Source organism: Cucurbita pepo, chromosome 12, assembly GCF_057944985.1.
Source record: "Cucurbita pepo subsp. pepo isolate OVF chromosome 12, ASM5794498v1, whole genome shotgun sequence".
NCBI lineage: Eukaryota > Viridiplantae > Streptophyta > Magnoliopsida > Cucurbitales > Cucurbitaceae > Cucurbita > Cucurbita pepo.
In genome coordinates this window covers 6,136,327-6,156,109 of record NC_141809.1, presented here as the reverse complement: position 1 = coordinate 6,156,109, position 19,783 = coordinate 6,136,327, and the positions used below count along the sequence as shown (strand labels likewise).

At 36.3% G+C, this 19,783-nt stretch overlaps 1 pseudogene; it reads left to right on the top strand.

Moving 5' to 3' along the window:
- Positions 1 to 6,490: 6,490 nt before the first annotated feature.
- On the top strand, positions 6,491 to 18,225 carry LOC147789873 (uncharacterized; annotated as a pseudogene).
- Positions 18,226 to 19,783: the final 1,558 nt, after the last annotated feature.

Here is a 19,783-nt window from a genome sequence, read left to right as displayed (position 1 = left end):
TTTGAACTAAAAACTAGATCCAGATAGTGTTGAGAATACCACCTCCTTCTTGTAACAATCTATATTGGCATAGTTCTTAGCTAGCCAATCTATCTATACTATAGTATTACATCGAAATTCGTAATGCTAACAACTATCAGGTCTACGCTAAAGGTTCATCTTGCTACTATTACTTGCCCATCTTTTACTCTATCATTAAACACTAAGTCTACCCGTGTTGGGGTGCTAACACTTAATACATGCAACAAGGGTTCTAGTTGGAACCCTGCTTGACTAAAAAATGGCACAGATATGAAGGAACGTGTAAAGCCTGAATCAAATAACGTTAAAGCATAGTGTCCTAGGATGGATAGTGTACCTATCACCACTATGTCGTATTTCCCAACATCCCTGCAGGTGCATACTCTCTTTCTTGCGAATAAGTCTAGATATGTCTGGATAGGTCTCTCGACTCCACCAGGGCCTCTTGGTGGGTCAACTGGGTTTTTCGTCCTCCTCGTATTTGGCAAGGTAGTCTTGATGACTACATCTGAAACAAGCCCTAGATTCAAGCCATACATCTACCCTAATGTTGTTTCCCACATTCAAGGCACAATGGTTCCTCACTCCCTTGGACCTTCTCTTAGTCTCTAAGATATCTATCAGCATATTAAGGAGGGTGTCTATCCGTATATTGAGGTTTACATGTTGATGGTTGTCGATGTGAGTCGGTCTGATCATACTATTATTTTCTCCCAATAGTGACAACTGACTCTCAACGTACCTATCTGATAAGCGCCAACAATGCTAGATTTTTGCAAAGCTAGAGGTCCTTCTAGAATCCTTGCAAAACTTTCACAGAGAAACCTAACTTAACGGATTGATTCCAACCAAGAGCTGGTTAGAAGATGAATGACTCTTAGATCGAACTTAGAATCTATGATGGTTACACTTCGATACAAAAACAATTCACTCTAGAATTAGCTTGATCAAAATTAATTCAATGAATCGGTTTAAACATCAAACCTAAAACAAGATTTGAAAAAGAATAACACTAAAAAGGTATAAAAAAAACACAAAGGTTTGGTTTGTATTCAACAATTGATGCCCAAACATGAATATTACGTGCCTTTAAATAGGCTCTAAAGATAACTCTAACATAATAAAGTTCAACTACCAACTACAAATGCTATTAAATACAAATTGAATTAAATAAAACATTTACACAAACTACTAACAAATGCTATTAAATACAAATGGAAGAAAATAAGGCATTCATACAAACTACTACTAAATGCTATTAAATACAAATTGAAGAAAATAAGGCATTCATAAATTGTCTTAATTAGTAGTTCAACTACCAAAGGCAAGTCTTCTAATTACTTTCCAATGTCAGCCAATTCATTATCTTCTTTATTTGATATGCTAATGCTATAAAGATTTTTGGGCTCAAAAGTCTTTGTTTCAACTTGTACACTAGCTAGTTTTTTAAGATGCAATGTATAGGCCTCTTGAAACTTCTTTAACCTTACTTCTTGTAATCGATCCTTCGGGTACATACAAAGGGTCTGGAGTTGAATTCATATCACTATCTCTAGGCTTTTCCATAGCCTTAGCTGACCTCAAAGCAGTCTTATACGTGGTAGGATCTATGGCTTCAACTGTTCGTTGAATTTCTAGATTTAGTCCAAGGATGAACCTTTTAGCAATTTTTAGTTTTGTATCCACTAATGACAGCGCGAATCATTTCAACCTTATAAATTCTCTTGCCTAGTCATCCACAAAATGTCCACTCTATATCAAATGGCTGAGCTCCTGTTGTCTTCAAAGTCCGACTACCTTCGAGAAATATTATTTTAGGAATAGCTTTTTGAATCGAGACCATGGTTTTACACTTCCATTTAGCCCGAGAATTTCTCAATTTTCCAATCACCACAATTTTGCATCTTCTTTCAAGATGAATGACGAAAAGAATACCTTCTCATGGTCTGGGTAGTTCATAATAAGAAAATCGTCTCCATTGGTGATAGCCATAATTGTGCCTCTATTGGATCTCTCGTGCTTCCACTAAAGGTACGGGTTCATACCATTTTAAATCCCATAAATATCTTGCCACTCATGTATGTTACAAGCTATTGGTTTGCTCGATGGCCACCAGTACTTGAACCATGGCCTGGAAAGATTCCCACATCAGATTCTTCATGGGGTCTATTCCCGCCAATGGTGTTGTTGGAGGTAGTGCAGCCACGTATTTTCTTGTTACAGAGCCTTCACAAGTTGGGCTCCCTCTACCTCTACCCCTTCCTCGACAGGAGGTTGTTCCCTTTCTCGACGTCCTCTTCCACGTCCTCTTCCACGTCCTCTAGGCGGCATGGTCCTAACATAAACTACATAATTTTCCATATTATCATACACATATAATTAAGCGAAAAATCGTGCCGTCAACAACAATGTAGTCAATTTTATCAAAATTAGTCATGAAAAACACTCATCATCAACAAGTAGTAACAATATACATAATCAATGACATTTCATTTTCTTATTTTACGCATGACATATGTAAGGAAAAAAAAAAGAAGAAGAAATAATAATAATAGTAAGTAAATAATAATTATAAAAAAAAAAAAAAAAAAAAAGTAAATTATGAGAGAAAGAAACAAAATGATCTCCTCAACCCCTTCCCCAAATATCTCCCCAACACCTCAACTGCAAAATGATCAGCAAAAGAAACAAACAGAAAGAAACAAAAAAAAAATGGCAGATTTTGGGAAGGGTAAAAAAATAGGAGAAAGAAACAAAAGAAAGATGACAGATTTTGGAAGAGAAAAATTGGAAATGGGTTTACTCCCAAGTAGATTTGATAGGAAGGGAAACAGATAGAAAATTTATGGGTAAGTTAGATCTCCTCTTCTTTTATTTTTGAGATAGAAAAGTTATCTTAGATCTATTTTTTCTATTATTTAGATTTTTGGATATCTTATCAAAAATCAAAATTGATTGAAAAATGGCTTTGTCAATTGCATTTAAATTGGATCATCATTTTTGGGAAAGAGAAGAAAATCATAATTGATTGATGCATAGGCTAGTTTTACGAACGAAAATTAGAATAATTAGAATGGATTCCAAATGACTCCTTTGATTGGATAGTCATCAGTTGGGAAAGAGAAGAAAAAATAATAGATTGAAAATGGCTTGGTGATAGTAGTTTTTAGGAAAGAGAAGAAAACAAATAGATTAAAAATAGCGTTAATTGGACAGTCATATTAAGAAAGAGAGGAGAACAAAATTGATTGAAATTTGTTTTATAATTGCATAATAAGAGAAAAAAAAAAAATACAAAGAGGAGAGAAACAAAGTGGTACAACAGGAGAAAAGGAAAATAGAAGACGTAAAGAATTATTATTATTTGTATCTAGAGAATATAATATTATAACAAACCATAGTTGGATTGAATGATTCAAAGCCGCATGAAATAATATTGATATATTTTCAATTTAAGTTTTAGAAAATTTAGAAACAATGAAAACTTGGAATTCGATTTTTACTGAGACTGTTTTAGAGCCGTATTTCACATTGTTAGTTGGATTATTAATTAAAATGTGAAATACTAACAAAAGGTGACGAACGGTGGGATATGAAGCGAACTCCAGCAACCTTTGGAGCAGCTCTCGAGGAACGGGAGCTTACGTTAATTAAATTAAGGAAGACTTCGACTAAGGTCAACCAGGTAAGTGGCCTTACTATAGGATAGGCTAAAAATTGTATGAGTTACGATGATGTATGAACTATGTCGTACGATGCGGTATATGAGTTATGATGATGTATGAGTTATGATGATGGTGGGTTACGATACTTGATGATGTGCTCAGTATATATATATTTTGATGAATGTCGTACTTGATATGTTTGATGCACTTTGTGGCAATATGATGAGTATGATGAGTATGTATGAGTTATGATGATGTATGAACTATCTGTGTGACGATCACATCTCCTCATTGCACAATCTCCCTTATGAGATGGTATTTGCGTTCAATATGTTTTCCTCGCTTATGGCTTCTAGGTTCTTTTGAATTTGCAACTGCTCCACTGTTATCACAATAAAGAGTGACGGGAAGATGCATATTTGGAACGACTTCCAAATCAGTTAAGAACTTCCTAAGCCATACAGATTCTTTCGTTGCTTCACAAGCAGCAACATACTTAGCCTCTATGGTGGAATCAGCAATGCAACTTTGCTTTATGCTTCTCCATATTATTGCTCCTCCGTTCAGAGTGAAGACAGATTCTGATGTCGATTTCCTCAAATCTACATCGATCTGAAAATCTGAGTCAGTGTACCCTGTAAGGATCAAATCCTTAGCATCGTACACTAGCATATAGTCCCTCGTTCTCCTAAGATACTTGAGGATATTCTTAACGGCAGTCCAATGAGCACGTCCCGGATTGGACTGATATCTGCTGACAATTCCCACAGCATAGCATATGTCGGGTCGGGTACATAGCATGGCATACATCAGACTGCCGACTGCTGATGCATAGGGAATGTGTCTCATATCCTCAACTTCTTGAGGTGTCTTAGGACTTTGTTCCTTCGACAAATGAACTCCATGCCTGAAAGGTAATAATCCTTTCTTGGAGTCCTGCATCTTATATCGAATCAACATTTTGTCGATGTACGATGCCTGAGACAATGCTAGTGTTTCGTTCTTGCGATTCCGAACAATTTGGATTCTAAGAAAAAACTGAGCCTCTCCCAAATCTTTCATTTGGAATTGTGTCGCTAGCCAATGCTTAATGTCAGTAAAAAATCCCACATCATTTTCAATGAGTAGGATATCGTCAACGTACAACACCAGGAAAGCTACTGTAGAGTTGACTATTCTTTCATAAACACAAGGTTCGTCAACATTCTGTTTAAAGCCATAAGATTTGATCGCAATATCAAACTTTATATAACAGGATCGAGATGCTTACTTCAACCCATAAATGGATCTTTTAAGCTTGCAAACCCTTTGCTCGTGATCCTGTTCAATGAACCCCTCTTGTTGAGCCATATAGATACTCTCTTCAAGATTGCCGTTTAGAAAGGCTGTCTTAACATCCATTTGCCAAATTTCATAATCATAAAATGTGGTAATAGACAAGAGTATTCTAATCGATTTAAGCATAGCAACAGGAGAGAAGGTTTCTTCATAGTCCACCCCCTCTCTTTGGGTATAACCCTTTGTTACTAGTCGAGCTTTAAAGGTCTGTACCTTACCGGTTTGGTCTCGTTTCCTCTTATAGATCCATTTGCAACCAATAGGTTTTACCCCATCTAGTTGATCTACAAGTTCCCAGACTGTATTGAAGTACATTGACTACATTTTAAGATTCATGGCTTTAATCCACTGATCTCTATCTTCATCATTCATTGCCTGTTTATACGTCAATGGATCCTCAACGCCATCATCAGGTATGATGACTTGAGTTTCTGCCAAACCCAAGTAACGATCGGGTTGAGTTATAACCCTCCCACTAGTCGAGGCATTCTCAACTCTTGAGAAGGATGTGATTGACCAGAAGTGTCAGCTCCATCAACAACTCTTGTTGAAGGACCAGCTTGATCAACAACTCTTGTTGTTTTAACAGTAGCTTCTCTAGAAATCTCACTTAATACTAGTTTGCTACGAGGTTGATGATTTCTTACGTGGTCTTCCTCTAAGAATGTAGCGTTTGTGGATACAAACACTCTATTTTCTTGAGGGTCATAAAACAAACCACCTTTCGTCTCTTTGGGGTATCCTACGAATATACATAATTTTGAACGACGTTCTAATTTCTTGGGGTTTTGCAACAACACATGTGCTGGACAGCCCCAAATTCTGAAGTGACGTAAACTACCTTTACGCCCTTTCCATAACTCATAAGGTGTTTCTGAAACACTCTTAGTAGGAACCATGTTCAAAATGTATGTAGCAGTCTCCACTGCATATCCCCAAAACGGATCGGGTAATTGAGCGAAACTCATCATAGACCGAACCATATCTAATAGAGTTCTATTTCTTCTTTCTGATACACCATTCTTTTTCTTCATCCATCTAAATCTAGAACCGTTGTGTTTGATATATTTTTTTTCTCATAATGTACGCTTGAAGATAACTTCTAAATTTCCCGAATTCTATAAAAAGGAGAGTTAGATTGTTCTTAAAATCTTCACGTCCTTTCTTTTTGGATTTTTTTTTTCAATGTGCAATTATATCCAAAAATATCTTCGTGTCCCTTATTTTTTTTTGTTCACGTATTGTTTTATTTTGTTGTTATTTCATAATTAACTTATCTTGATTGCCTTGAATAGCTTGCTACTATCAGAATTGCTTTACCGATATATTAGCCTACTTTGATCATAATTTAGTCACTTTCCCAAACAGCCTACCTTTGTGTGTATAAACATGAGTGTCCCTGAGTGTAAAATTAGTGGGTTGAGTGTGTGAGGTCCTAAACATATTCCACTACTGTTTGTACAATCATGAACCAAGATGGAGGACATGGAGGGGAGATCAATGAAGCTAGGTGGAGAGAAACACAGGTCGGAACAATTACTCGTTTGAATCAAGTTATTAGTACATTGACAGACCGGATGGAGCGAATTGAAATAGCCTTAGGTAATCTTCAAGGGAGGGAAGTACTCTTGAATGAAGGAGTTGAAAATGAAGAAGATGACAATGTCACCCTTTTAGCGGTACTAGTCCTAGGGGAGGGAGAGATGTCGGTCGAGGGAGAGGAAGAGTGAGAAGAAGGGGTAGAGAAATTTTAGCACAAAAAAGAATTGAGAGGGAGTACTAGTATGAGAGAGAAAAAGAAAAAGGAATCGGGGGAGTAAAGCTAAAAATTCCAACTTTCTATGAGAGCAAAATTGAGCATGTCTTCGATTGCAACAATTTTAGTGAAGAAAGAAAGTTGAAGCTTACCGTGGCTGAATTTTGTGATTACGCCATTATATGGTGGACATCTTTGAAATTAGAGTGGAGGAGAAATTATGAAGAACCAATTGAAACGTGGGAGGAATTGAAGACATTAATGAGAAAAAGGTACATTCCTAAGCATTATTCTCGAGTACTCAAGCAAAAACTCTATACTTTACAACAGGGATCAAAAAGTGTTGAAGAATATTACAAAGAAATGGAGACCTTATGAATAGAGCATGTATTGATGAAGATGAGGAAGATACAATGGCTAGATTTCTTGGTGGGTTAAACCGACAGCTTGCTCATCAAGTGGATAGGCAAGCGTACTTTGATATGCAAGAATTGTTACACCTTGCTGTCAAAATCGAAGGGCAACTAGCTTGGGAGAAGGAGAACTCCAAGAGGTATGGTATTTCAAAGTCTATTACTTTCAACACTTGGAAAAAGAATGCAAATATTGAAAAGATAGATTTCAAAGTTGGAGGCATGTATGATCTTGACAAAAAGAACAAAGCTGAGACCTCCAAGGGTAAAGAGAAAGCGGAGGAATATAAGGAGATTCGAAAAAGAAATAGAGACATCAAATGTTGGAAATGTCAAGGAATTGGTCATCTTAGTCGTGATTGTCCTAACAAGAGAGTCATGATTATCAAGAATGGACAAGTTGTCACAGATAGTGAGGAAAGTGACCATGATGAGCTAGTTGAAGAGGAAATCTAGGAGAATGAGGAGGAACTAGAAGATGGGAGTCATTTGGTACTTGTAACCAGAAGACTTCTTAAAACTCAAGTTACTGAGAATGATGTTGATGATCAAAGAGACAACCTATTTCACACAAGGTGTTTGGTCAAGGGGACTCCTTGTAGTCTTGTAATTGATAGTGGAAGCTGCACCAATGTCGTAAGTACAATGTTGATCAAAAGGTTGCTAATTCCAACCCAACACCATCCTAAACTTTACAAGCTTCAATGGCTCAATGACAGTGGAACAATGAAGGTAACTTATCAAGCTTTAATATCTTTTACATTAGGAAAATATAAAGATGAAGTTCTTTGTGATGTTTTACCAATGCATGCTGGAGACATATTGCTTGGCCGACCATGGCAATTTGACAGGAGGGTTATGTATGATGGCTATTTGAATCGGTATTCTTTTGTCAAAGATGGTAGAAAAACCACTCTTGTACCTTTGAATTCTACAAATGTATTTGCTGATTAATTAAAGTTGGAACAAAAAAAGAAAGAGTTTGAGGAAAAAGAGGTAAGTGAAAAAATAGAGAAAAGTCAACGAGAAAACCATAGTGAAAAAAATAATGAAATTGGAAAAAAAGGAAAGAATGTGAGTTGTTTGGCTAGAGTTGGATAGGTTAGAAGGGCAATGTTCTCACAAAAAACCATCTTTGTACTTGTGTACAAGAAAGGATGTTTGGTCTCTAACGATAATAATTTGTCTTTGCCTAGTATGTTTCAATCTCTTTTACAGGAATTTGATGACGTATTTCAAGATGAAGTCCCTAAAGGACTACCTCCCATTAGAGGTATTGAACATAAAATAGACTTCATTCCAGGGGCAGTAATTCCTAATAGGCCAGCTTATAGAGCGAACTCAACTGAGAATAAAGAAATTCGAAGGCAAGTAGAGGAGCTTATGGAGAAGGGGTATATACAAGAGAGTTTGAGTCCATGTTCTGTACCAGTCTTATTGGTGCTGAAGAAAGATGGAACGTGGCGCATGTGCGTGGATTGTAGAGCCATCAACAAAATCACGGTGTGGCAACACTACTTATGGCCTAGAGAATTTGCGATCCACTCTGATCATGAAAGCTTGAAGTATCTTAAGGGTCATAGCAAACTGAACTGTAGGCATGCAAAGTGGGTGGAGTTTATTGAAACATTTTCGTATGTCATCAAATATAAGAAAGGTAAGGATAATGTGGTAGCTGATGCATTATCTAGAAGGTACATTGAGCATATTAAAGAATTATATCGAGATGACCACGACTTTGGAATTATTTATGCATCTTGTCGTACAAAAATAGCTGTAGATGATTATTATTAAGTGTTTCATGTATTCTTATTTAAGAAAAGTAAGCTTTGTATTCCTAAATGCTCTATCAGAGATTTGCTTGTAAAAAAAGCACATGGTGGTGGCTTAATGGGACATTTTGGGATTAATAAAACTTATAATATGTTGCATGAACACTTGTTTTGGCCGAAAATGAAGCATGATGTTCATAAATTTTGTAGTCAATGCTTTAAATGCAAAGAAGCTAAATCTAGATCACAACCAAATGGATTGTACACTCCTTTGAATGTACCTAATGAACCTTGGACTAATATATCTATGGATTTTGTTCTTGGTTTATGGCACACTAAAAAGGGTAAATATAGTATTTTTGTTGTGGTAGACAGATTTAGTAAGATGCCTCATTTTATTGCATGTAACAAGACGGACGATGCAAAACATGTTGCTGACTTATTTTTTAGGGAAGTAGTAAGATTACATGGAATCCCTAGAATAATTGTTAGTGATAGGGATGCTAAATTTCTAAGTCACTTTTGGAAAGTATTGTGGGGGTAAATTGGGTACCAAATTGTTGTTTTCAACTACATGTCATCCTCATACGCATGGACAAACTGAGGTGGTTAATAGAACATTAGGAGCATTGCTTAGGGCTATTATTTCTACGAATATTAAGTCTTGGGATGAATGTTTGTCATTTGTAGAGTTTGCATATAATAGAGCAATTCGTAGTACAACTCATTGTTCTCCTTTTGAAGTTGTTTATGGATTTAATCCACTTACGCCTCTTGATTTGCTTCCTATTCATTCTAATATGTTTGTGAGTGACGCAGCCACAAGTAAGGCAGACTTGATCAAAACATTGCATAAGGAGGTGAAGGAGAGAATTGAGAACCAAAATTTCAAAGTTGCTTCAAGGATTAACAAGGGACAGAAGTAAAACATTTTTAAACCTGGTGACTGAGTTTGGATACATTTTCGCAAGGAGCGATTCTCATCTCAACGGAAGACAAAGTTACATCCAAGAGGGGATGGCTCTTATCAAGTCCTTGAAAGAATTAATAACAATGCATATAAAATTGACCTTCCCGAAGACTTTTCAGTACATTCTACTTTCAATGTTGCTGACTTGAGTCCTTTTGTTGTAGGTGATGATTTTTCTGATTCGAGGACGAATCCTTTTGAAGAGGGGGAAGATGATAAGAATCATGGTGTTCCAAACGTTCCAACTGGACCTATTACACGATCCAAGGCGAAGAAGATTCAACAAACATTCATTCTTCATCTACAAAATTGGATCGGCTCGGTTCAACCATCATTTGTAGAATTAGAAGCTGATACGATTGACGAAGGACAATATTCTTTTGAAGAGGGGGAAGATGATAAGAATCATGGTGTTCCAAACGTTCCAACTGGACCTATTACACGATCCAAGGCGAAGAAGATTCAACAAACATTCATTCTTCATCTACAAAATTGGATCGGCTCGGTTCAACCATCATTTGTAGAATTAGAAGCTGATACGATTGACGAAGGACAATATTCTTTTGAAAAAGGGGAAGATGATAAGAATCATGGTGTTCCAAACGTTCCAACTGGACCTATTACACGATCCAACCCTATTACACGATCCAAGGCGAAGAAGATTCAACAAACATTAAAACAAAATTAAAATGTCAACAACAGGGTTAGAAGCTACACAAGTGAAGCCTAATAGATTTTAAGTTTATTTCTTTAGCCACTCAAACATATCAACATTTGTTGAAAAATTTTATTGTTTTTTTTTTTTTTTGTTTTCATTTTGCAATGGTCAATTGGTCAAAATTGACTTCGTCATTTGTGGAGTTTAAAGGGGATCGGGATTGAATCCCGTCCACAAACGTCTTTTGTCGGGAGACTATAAATACCCACAATATGTTATGTAAAATTCAGATTCGTGGATGAATGTAATTCAGATCTCAAATTGAGATGTTTCCCTTAGAAATCAGAGCATCATATTTGCCATTTCTAAGTTTCAAGAAATTCTTGTGGTAGAATTGCACCCGAGCCATTCAATCAAGCCTTGATCAAGTTAGATTGTGGAGTGACTCAATTTAGAACAAGGTTTCCAAATCTTGCTTCTAGATCTTCGATCGTAAGAGGTAATCTAATTCTAGCCTTATCTCTTGGTTGATCAAAATTTCGTATAAGGAGGTGTTAATTACTTTGATTCAAAGGTTCTTGCTTCAACAAAAGCTTGGATCGTTGGGCTGAGGATTAGGGTTGCCTTATCAATGACGTTTTATGTGATGTTGTATCCATGCATGTTGGAGATTTACTACTGGGGAGGCCTTGGCAATTTGATCGTCGGGTAATGTATGATTGGTATGCAAATCGATACTCTTTTACTCACAACTGTAGAAAAACTACTCTTATTCCATTGTCTCCAAAAGATGTATTTATTGGAAAAGAAAAGGCAAGAGGCTGATGCAAAAGCAGAGATTGAAAAAGAATCAAGTGAAAAAAAAGAGCTTGAGTGAAAAGCAAGAGAGTATCACTCAGCCTAGAGAAAAAAAAGAAAGAAAAGCCAAATCAGTAAGCTTGTATGTTAGATCAAGTGAGGCTAGGAATGTTTTGCTCTCTAACAAGACTATTCTTGTACATATGTGCAAGGGGTCTTGTTACTTTACTAACATGCTTAACCCTTCTTTGCCTAGTGATTTTGTTGTGCTTTTGCAAAAGTTTGAAGTTTTATTTTCCGAGGAGATGCCTAGTCGTTTGCCACCACTTAAAGGGATTGAACACAAGATTGACTTCATTCCTGGCGCACCCATTCCAAACTGACCAGCTTATAGGACTAATCCAAAGGAGGCTGAAGAGATACAAAGGCAAGTAACTGAACTCCTTGCTAAAGGGTATGTACGTGAAAGTTTGAGTCCTTGTTTTGTTCCAGTTATTCTTGTACCTAAGAAAGATGGTTCTTGGCGTATGTGTGTTGATTGTAGGGCTATAAACAAGATAACTATAAAGTATAGGCATCCAATTCCCATATTAGATGATATGCTTGATGAATTGCATGGATGTAGTCTTTTTACTAAGATTGATTTAAAATCGGGTTATCATCAAATTCGCATGCATATTGAGGATGAAGTGGAAAATAGCTTTTAAAACCAAGTATGGTCTTTATGAATGGTTGGTTATGCCTTTTGGATTAACTAATGCACCTAGTACATTCATGAGACTAATGAACCATGTCTTACGAGAATACTTAGGTAAGTTTGTGGTTGTTTATTTTGATGACATCATTGTTGACTCTAAATCTTTAGATGATCATATTACCCATGTACGCAATGTTTTGACTACTTTAAGAAACGAATGTTTGTACGTAAATTTAAAGAAATGTAGCTTTTGCATGAAAAAAGTTAACTTTCTTGGTTTGTAGTTTCATCTAATGGTGTTGAGGTTGATGAGGAGAAAGTGAAGGCTATAAAAGATTGGCCTACACCTAAAAATGTAAGTGAGGTAAGAAGTTTTCATGGTCTTGCAAGTTTCTACCGTAGGTTCATTAAGAATTTTAGTACAATTGCTTCACCCTTGAATGAACTTGTTAAGAAAAATGTATCCTTTATATGGAAAAAAGATCAAGAACTTGCTTTTAATACGTTGAAAGAAAAATTGAGTTATGCTCCCTTGCTTGCATTACCTAATTTTGAGTCTACTTTTGAAATTGAATGTGATGCTAGTGGAGTAGGGATAGGTGCTGTATTAATGCAAAATCAAAGACCTTTAATGTTCTTTAGTGAGAAGTTGACTGGTGCATCTTTGAGGTATCCAACTTACGACAAAGAGCTTTATGCTTTGGTTCGTGCATTGCAAACCTGGCAACATTATCTTTGGCCTAAGGAGTTCATTATTCATACGGATCATGAAAGTATAAAGCATTTGAGAGTACAAAATAAACTCAACAGACGACATGCTAAGTGGTTAGAATTTATTGAAACATTCTCTTATGTCATAAAATATAAACAAGGTAATAAGAACATTGTTGCAGATGCTTTATCACGAAGGTATGTCCTCCTCAATACTTTGAATGCTAGGTTGTTGGGTTTTGAACACATAAAGGATTTGTATCAACATGACATGTTCTTTGCTCCTTTTGTTGAATCTTGTGAAAAAGGACTCATTGTGGATAATTACTTGTTGTTAGATGAATTTTTGTTCCGAAAAGGCAAACTTTGCATACCATCTTGTTCCATCCGTGATTTACTTGTGAGGGAAGCTCATGGAGGTGGTTTAATGGCACACCATGGAGTTTCTAAAACTTATGATATGCTCTCTGAACATTTTTTTTGGTCTAAAATGAGACATGATGTTCATAAAGTTTGTGCTCGTTGCATAGCATGTAAACAAGCTAAGTCTAGGCTTCAACCACATAGTTTATACTCCCCATTACCGGTTCCTAATGGTCCTTGGATTGATATATCAATGGATTTTGTTTTAGGTTTACCTAGGACTATGAAAGGTTATGATAGCATCTTTGTTGTGGTTGATCGATTTAGTAAAATTGCACATTTTATTCCTTGTCACAAAACTGATGATGCAAAACATATTGTTAGACTTGTTTTTTAGGAAAGTTGTACGATTGCATGGCATTCCTAAAAGCATCGTTAGTGATCGTGATGTAAAATTTTTAAGCCACTTTTGGCGTGTTTTATGGGGTAAGTTAGGAACTAAGCTAGTATATTCAACTACTTGTTATCCTAAAAGGGATGGACAAACTGAAGTTGTTAACAGAACCATGACTACTATGCTTAGGGCTATTATTGATAAAAATATTAAGACTTCGGAGGATTGTTTGCCATTTATAGAATTGGCATATAATAGGGTTGTTCAGAGCACTACTAAATGCATATGTTTTGAAATTGTTTATGGCTTTAATCCTTTTAACCCCCATTGACTTGTTACCTATACCTTCAAAAGAATTTGTGAATTTTGATGCAAATGCCAAGGTTGAGTTTGTTCATAAACTACACAAGCAAGTAAAAGAACAAATTGAGAAACAAAATTCCAAGGTTGCCACCCGAATTAATAAAGGACGTAAGATTGTCATCTACAAGCCAGGAGATTGGGTTTGGGTGCATTTCCGAAAAGAAAGATTTCCTACTCAAAGAAAATCTAAGCTTTTACCATGAGGAGATGGACCTTTCCAAGTTCTTGAGCGCATCAACGACAATGCTTATAAAATTGATTTACCAGGTAAGTACGGTGTTAGTGCAACTTTTAATGTTGTTGATTTGAGTCCCTTTGATGTAGGTGATGGCTTGGATTCGAGGATGAATCCTTCTCAAGAGGGGAAGAATGATATGAACCACGACAAAGGAATTTTCATACCTCAAGGTCCAATTACAAGAACGAGAGCCAAGAAGCTACAACAAACCTTTTACAGTTATATTCAAGCTATGGTGAGCTCATCAAAGGAAATTCTAAAAGACGTTGGAGACGTCTCTTATATGTTATGCAAAGTTGAGCTTCAAGACAGAGATGAATTAAATTCACTTTAAGTTGCATTTAATAAACTTCGCTGAATTTATCAAACTAGTCAAAGGATTTCTAATAAGCACATTTTATTATTTGCATTATTTAATTATAGTTTAACTATTTGTTTGTCATATTTAAGGTATTTTTAAATATAGGAGTTAAGGTTATATTGTAACCCACGTAGGTTACTATATTCCACCATTAACTAGCCATTTTAATATGGAGGTTATGGGTATTTCTCATTTACTAACCCATTTAATTTGGGAGTTATGTATCACATAGGTTAAGGTTTGTAAAGGCTATATAAAGCCTTCTTTTCTTTGATTAGACATGACATTTTGGAATTAAGAATAAAATTTCTATTTTAGCTTTGTTGAGAGCTAAACTTTATTTGCAAATTCTTGTGTTTACAACTTGCATGCTAGAGTCATTCAAGTGGTATTGATCAAACCTCTTGTGGAGTGATTCAAATCAGGAGTTTAGAAACGAGTTTTCTTTACTCTTGATTTTGTTCATCAAGGTAATTTGTTTCATACTTTCCCATGGGTTGATTTCCATATCAACAAAAGAATAAGTCAAATTGACCATTATTTATAAAATTAAAAAGAGTTTTTTTAACAAATGTTGATGTGCTTGAGTGGCTAATGCAACAGGTTTAAAATCAATAGAGTTCTCTGAGCGTAGGTTTGAATTATGTTGTTGACATTTTTTAATCAACATCGTTGATTCTTCTTGGCATCGACATTTTTTTTTTAATCTTTTTGGCAATAGGTCCATTTGGAACACCACATTTTTTTTTAATCTTCTTGGCAATAGGTCCATTTGGAGCACCGTGATCGACATTTTTGAATCGATATTTTTTTTAATCTTCTTGGCATCGACATTTTTTGAATCTTCTCGAAAATAGGTCCATTTGGAACACCGTGATTCTTATCATAAATCTACCTGGATAATTGATTCAGGAGCCACTAATCATGTTTATTCTTCTTTTCAAGAAAGTGACTCTTGGAAGCAGTTAAACGAGAGAGAAATGATCATGAAGGTAGGCAGTAGAGAGGTTGTGTCATTGGAAGCTTCAAGTTATTTTTAAACAAATCTTATTTACTTTTAGAAAATGTATTTTTGGTTCCTAAGTTGAAGAGGAACCTAATTTCAGTTTCATGTTTAGTTGAACAATTTCATTCCTTGAACTTTTATAGTAACAAAGTTGTTGTTTCGAAAAATGTTTTTGAGAGTTGTTCCGCTTTTGTTTAAAATAACTTGTATGTGCTAAGACCATCAGCATGTAAGACACTTCTAAATACTGAATTGTTTAAAATGGCTAAATCTAGAACAAAAAGACAAAGTTTCTCGAAAAGATGACACCTATCTTTGGCATCTAAGGTTGGGTCACATCAATTTAGATAGAATTGAAAGATTGGTAAAAAATGGTCTTCTAAGCAAGTTAGAGTTGGACACTTTACTAGTATGTGAATCCTGCTTAGGAGGAAAAATGACTAGAAGACCTTTTACTGGAAAGGATATTAGAGCCAAAGAACCCCTAGAACTTATACATTCAAACTTATGTGGTCTGATGAATGTTAAAGCTAGAGGAGTGTAACGACCCTAATTTTTACCTATTTAATCTAAGGTCATTACTATACCTTGGAATGCAAAATTACATTACATGGGCCCTGAATATAAATGCGACTTAACACTCGCCTTTTATTATCTCGTGAAAGAGAAAAACAAATACAAGGTAAAGAAAGGAAAAGAACAATACTGAAATAATTGTCTAAATCTACCCTAAGGTTTATTATGCTAATTTATACTAATGAAGTAAACAAAATTCAACCTAAACTAACCTATACTAGGAAATGGAAAGCAAATACCCTATGCATGTGCCACGGTCCCGGGGTGTACGATGCCGCCGACGACCTCACATGGGTGCCTTGCCTTTATCTGAAAAGTAAAGTAGCACGAGGCTTGAGTATTTCTAGAATACTCAGTAAGTGACCCCCTATTGGGGTTATGCAACATTCACATGCAATGAAATGATGGGACCTATCTTTCGTTTCGTTTTGTTTTCCCTATGGTGCTGTCCTAACGGGTAAACTTTGGACGTGTACCATATACTCTACACACAACCCATACGTGTGAGTATGGGCTCACCAGCTAGTTCGCACACCGCTGGGCCACTTTTCTTATCCGGTGGTTATGCTCTGGGAGCCCCTTATGCCGGTACCCGTTAGAACTAGTAACCGTCACGGTAGCGCTATGCAAAGCATAACGATCGTTGTCCTGCCATTGGATGTACGCGTCCGTACCCTTGTGATGGGATAGGGGTATCCTCCCAGATGCATGAACACACAATATGCATGAGGTTCCCGCTAGTCCTACATTTATCATTAATGAACATAACCCCCTGTCACGTTTCATACTTACATGTCATTCTCATTTTCATTTCTTTATGTATCAGGCATATTCCTAACGGGGTTATGTTTCCATGCATTTTACCTTATTTCAGGTCATACAATTCATGTTGTTTACATTCAGATATTCCATACAATCATGTCATAATCATTCAAGAACAACATATCATCACATGCATTACATATCACATCAAACTAAGCAGCATACATAGCATAGATTCACGTTCACATGATTTCGTACTTAAGCACAACAAACTAGCATACAATTTAATGACGCGTGCGAATCAATGGGCACGTGCCAACAAACAGCAATTAACGCGTAATCTACAACGGGTGAGCAACTTACTTGGTAGGCTTTAGCCGAAGTACTCTCTATTTTTTTTGTTCTTTGCAGGTTGTTTTGGGGTGGCTGAAGGTCGGGGTCGAGTTCCGTGGCATCCCAGCCTTTGGTCGCCCTTTGTGGGTCGTGTGCGAACGAAAACTCCGACGTTCGCCGGAGTTTTTGGTTCTGCCGACGACTTTTTTTTTAACAAAACTGAAGTTGAGAATTTATTAGGTAAATCCATCAGAACACTTCGATCAGATTGCAGTAGAAAGTACATGGATATGAATTTCCGAGACTATTTGATAGAAAATGGAATAACATCCCAACTCTTAGCTCCTGAAACACCTCAACAAAATGGAGTTTCAGAGAGGAGAAACAGAACTTTGTTAGACATGGTTCGATCGATGATGAGTTATGCTCCACTACCAAATTCTTTTTGGGGATATGCAGTGGAGACTGCATTATACATATTGAATGTAGTTCCATCCAAAAGTGTCACTATGACACCTTTTGAATTGTGGAAGGGTCGTAAAGCTAGTTTAGAACACTTCAGAATTTGGGATGTCCAACACATGTGTTGAATACAGATCCAAAGAAATTGGAACCTCGTTCTAAAGTATGCCTATTTGTAGGTTATCCTAAAGAGACTAGAGGTGGTTACTTCTACAGTCCGGAAGAAAATAAAGTATTTGTAACGACAAATGCTATTTTTTTAGAAGAAAATCATATGAGAAATCATAAACCTCGTAGTAAGATAGTGTTAAATGAATTAAATGAAGCTACTAATACATCAACAAGAGTTGTTGATAGTTCCATTCCTTCTGATAATCGGATACATCCATACCAAGAATTGGGAATGCCTCATCGTAGTGGAAGGATTAGAAAACAACCTAACCGTTACATAGGCTTGACTGAAGCTCAAGTTGTCATAACTGATGATAACATCGAGGATCCATTGTCTTTTAAACGAGCAATTGATGATGTTGACAAGGATGAATGGATCAAAGCCATGAACTTGTAGATCCTCCTGATTGGGTAAGACCTATAGGTTGTAGGTTGTAAATGGATTTACAAGAGAAAGCGAGGAGTAGATGGAAAGATACAGACCTTTAAAGCAAAACTTGTGGCAAAAGGATTCAACCAAAGAGAGGGACTGAACTATGAGGACACTTTCTCTCCTGTTGCAATGTTAAAGTCTATTCGCATTCTCTTATCCATTGCCACATATTTTGGCTATGAGATATGACAAATGGATGTGAAGACTGCTTTTCTAAATGGCAATCTTGAAGAGAACATCTATATGAATCAACTAGAGGGGTTTATAAGCCAAGGCAAGAGCAAAAGGTTTGCAAGCTTAAGAAATCCATTTATGGACTAAAACAAGCATCAAGATCCTGGAACATTAGATTTGACAGTACGGTTAAATCATATAGTTTTGAGCAAAATGTTGATGAACCTTGTGTATACAAGAAAATCAATAGAAAAGTAGTAGCTTTTCTTGTCTTATATGTAGATGATATTCTACTCATTGGAAATGATGTAAGCTATCTTACTGATATAAAAAGTTGGCTAGCTAAACAATTTCATATGAAAGATTTGGGAGAAGCACAGTTTGTTCTAGGAATCCAAATTATAAGGGATCGTAAGAACAAAACACTAGCCTTGTCTCAAACATCCTATATTGACAAGATTCTTGTCAAGTATTCGATATAAAATTCGAAAAAGTGCAATCTACCTTTTAGGCATGGAATTATATTGTCAAAGGAACAATGTCCCAAGACATCTCAAGAACTTGAGGATATGAGAAAGATTCCCTATGCCTCAGCTATAGGTAGTCTAATGTATCCAATGTTGTGTACAAGGCCTGATATATGTTATGCAATGTTGTGTACAAGACCTTATAGTAAATGGTTAAATCTGGTAAAGCTATATTTAGTAGACTAAACCATATATATATCCCGTCCAGTAAAGCTTTGGAAATGTACTTTCTATTCTCTGTACTCTCTCTTGTTGTACATACCTGAAGTCATCAATAAAAATCCTTTTAGCCAGAGTTCTCCTTGCAATTTTCTCTATCATTTTCTTTGTGTTCATCTAGATCGAGTGTGTGCGTTGTTGTGCGATCCTAACAACTGGTATCAAAGCTAGGTGAAATTCACCACGATCTGTGAAGACGGAAAGTTCAAAGATTGGAATTCAGAAGTTCGATGGATCCGATTTCGGTTTCTGGAAGATGCAGATTGAAGATTATCTGTACCATAAAGATCTTCACGAACCTCTGTTGGGGGTGAAGCTGGATACCATGACCACGAAACAGTGGAAGCTCAAGGATCGACGAGCCTTAGGGATGATCCAGTTGACGCTATCCAGAAACGTTGCGTTTAACATCATCAAGGAGAAGACAACGTTAGATCTGATGAAGGCGCTGTCAAATATGTATGAAAAACCGTCGACTATGAACAAGATGTATTTGATGCGTAGATTGTTCAATCTACAGATGTCTGAAGGTGGACGTGTTGCGGATCATATAAATGAATTCAATATGATCATAAGTCAACTGGGTTCGGTGGAAATTAATT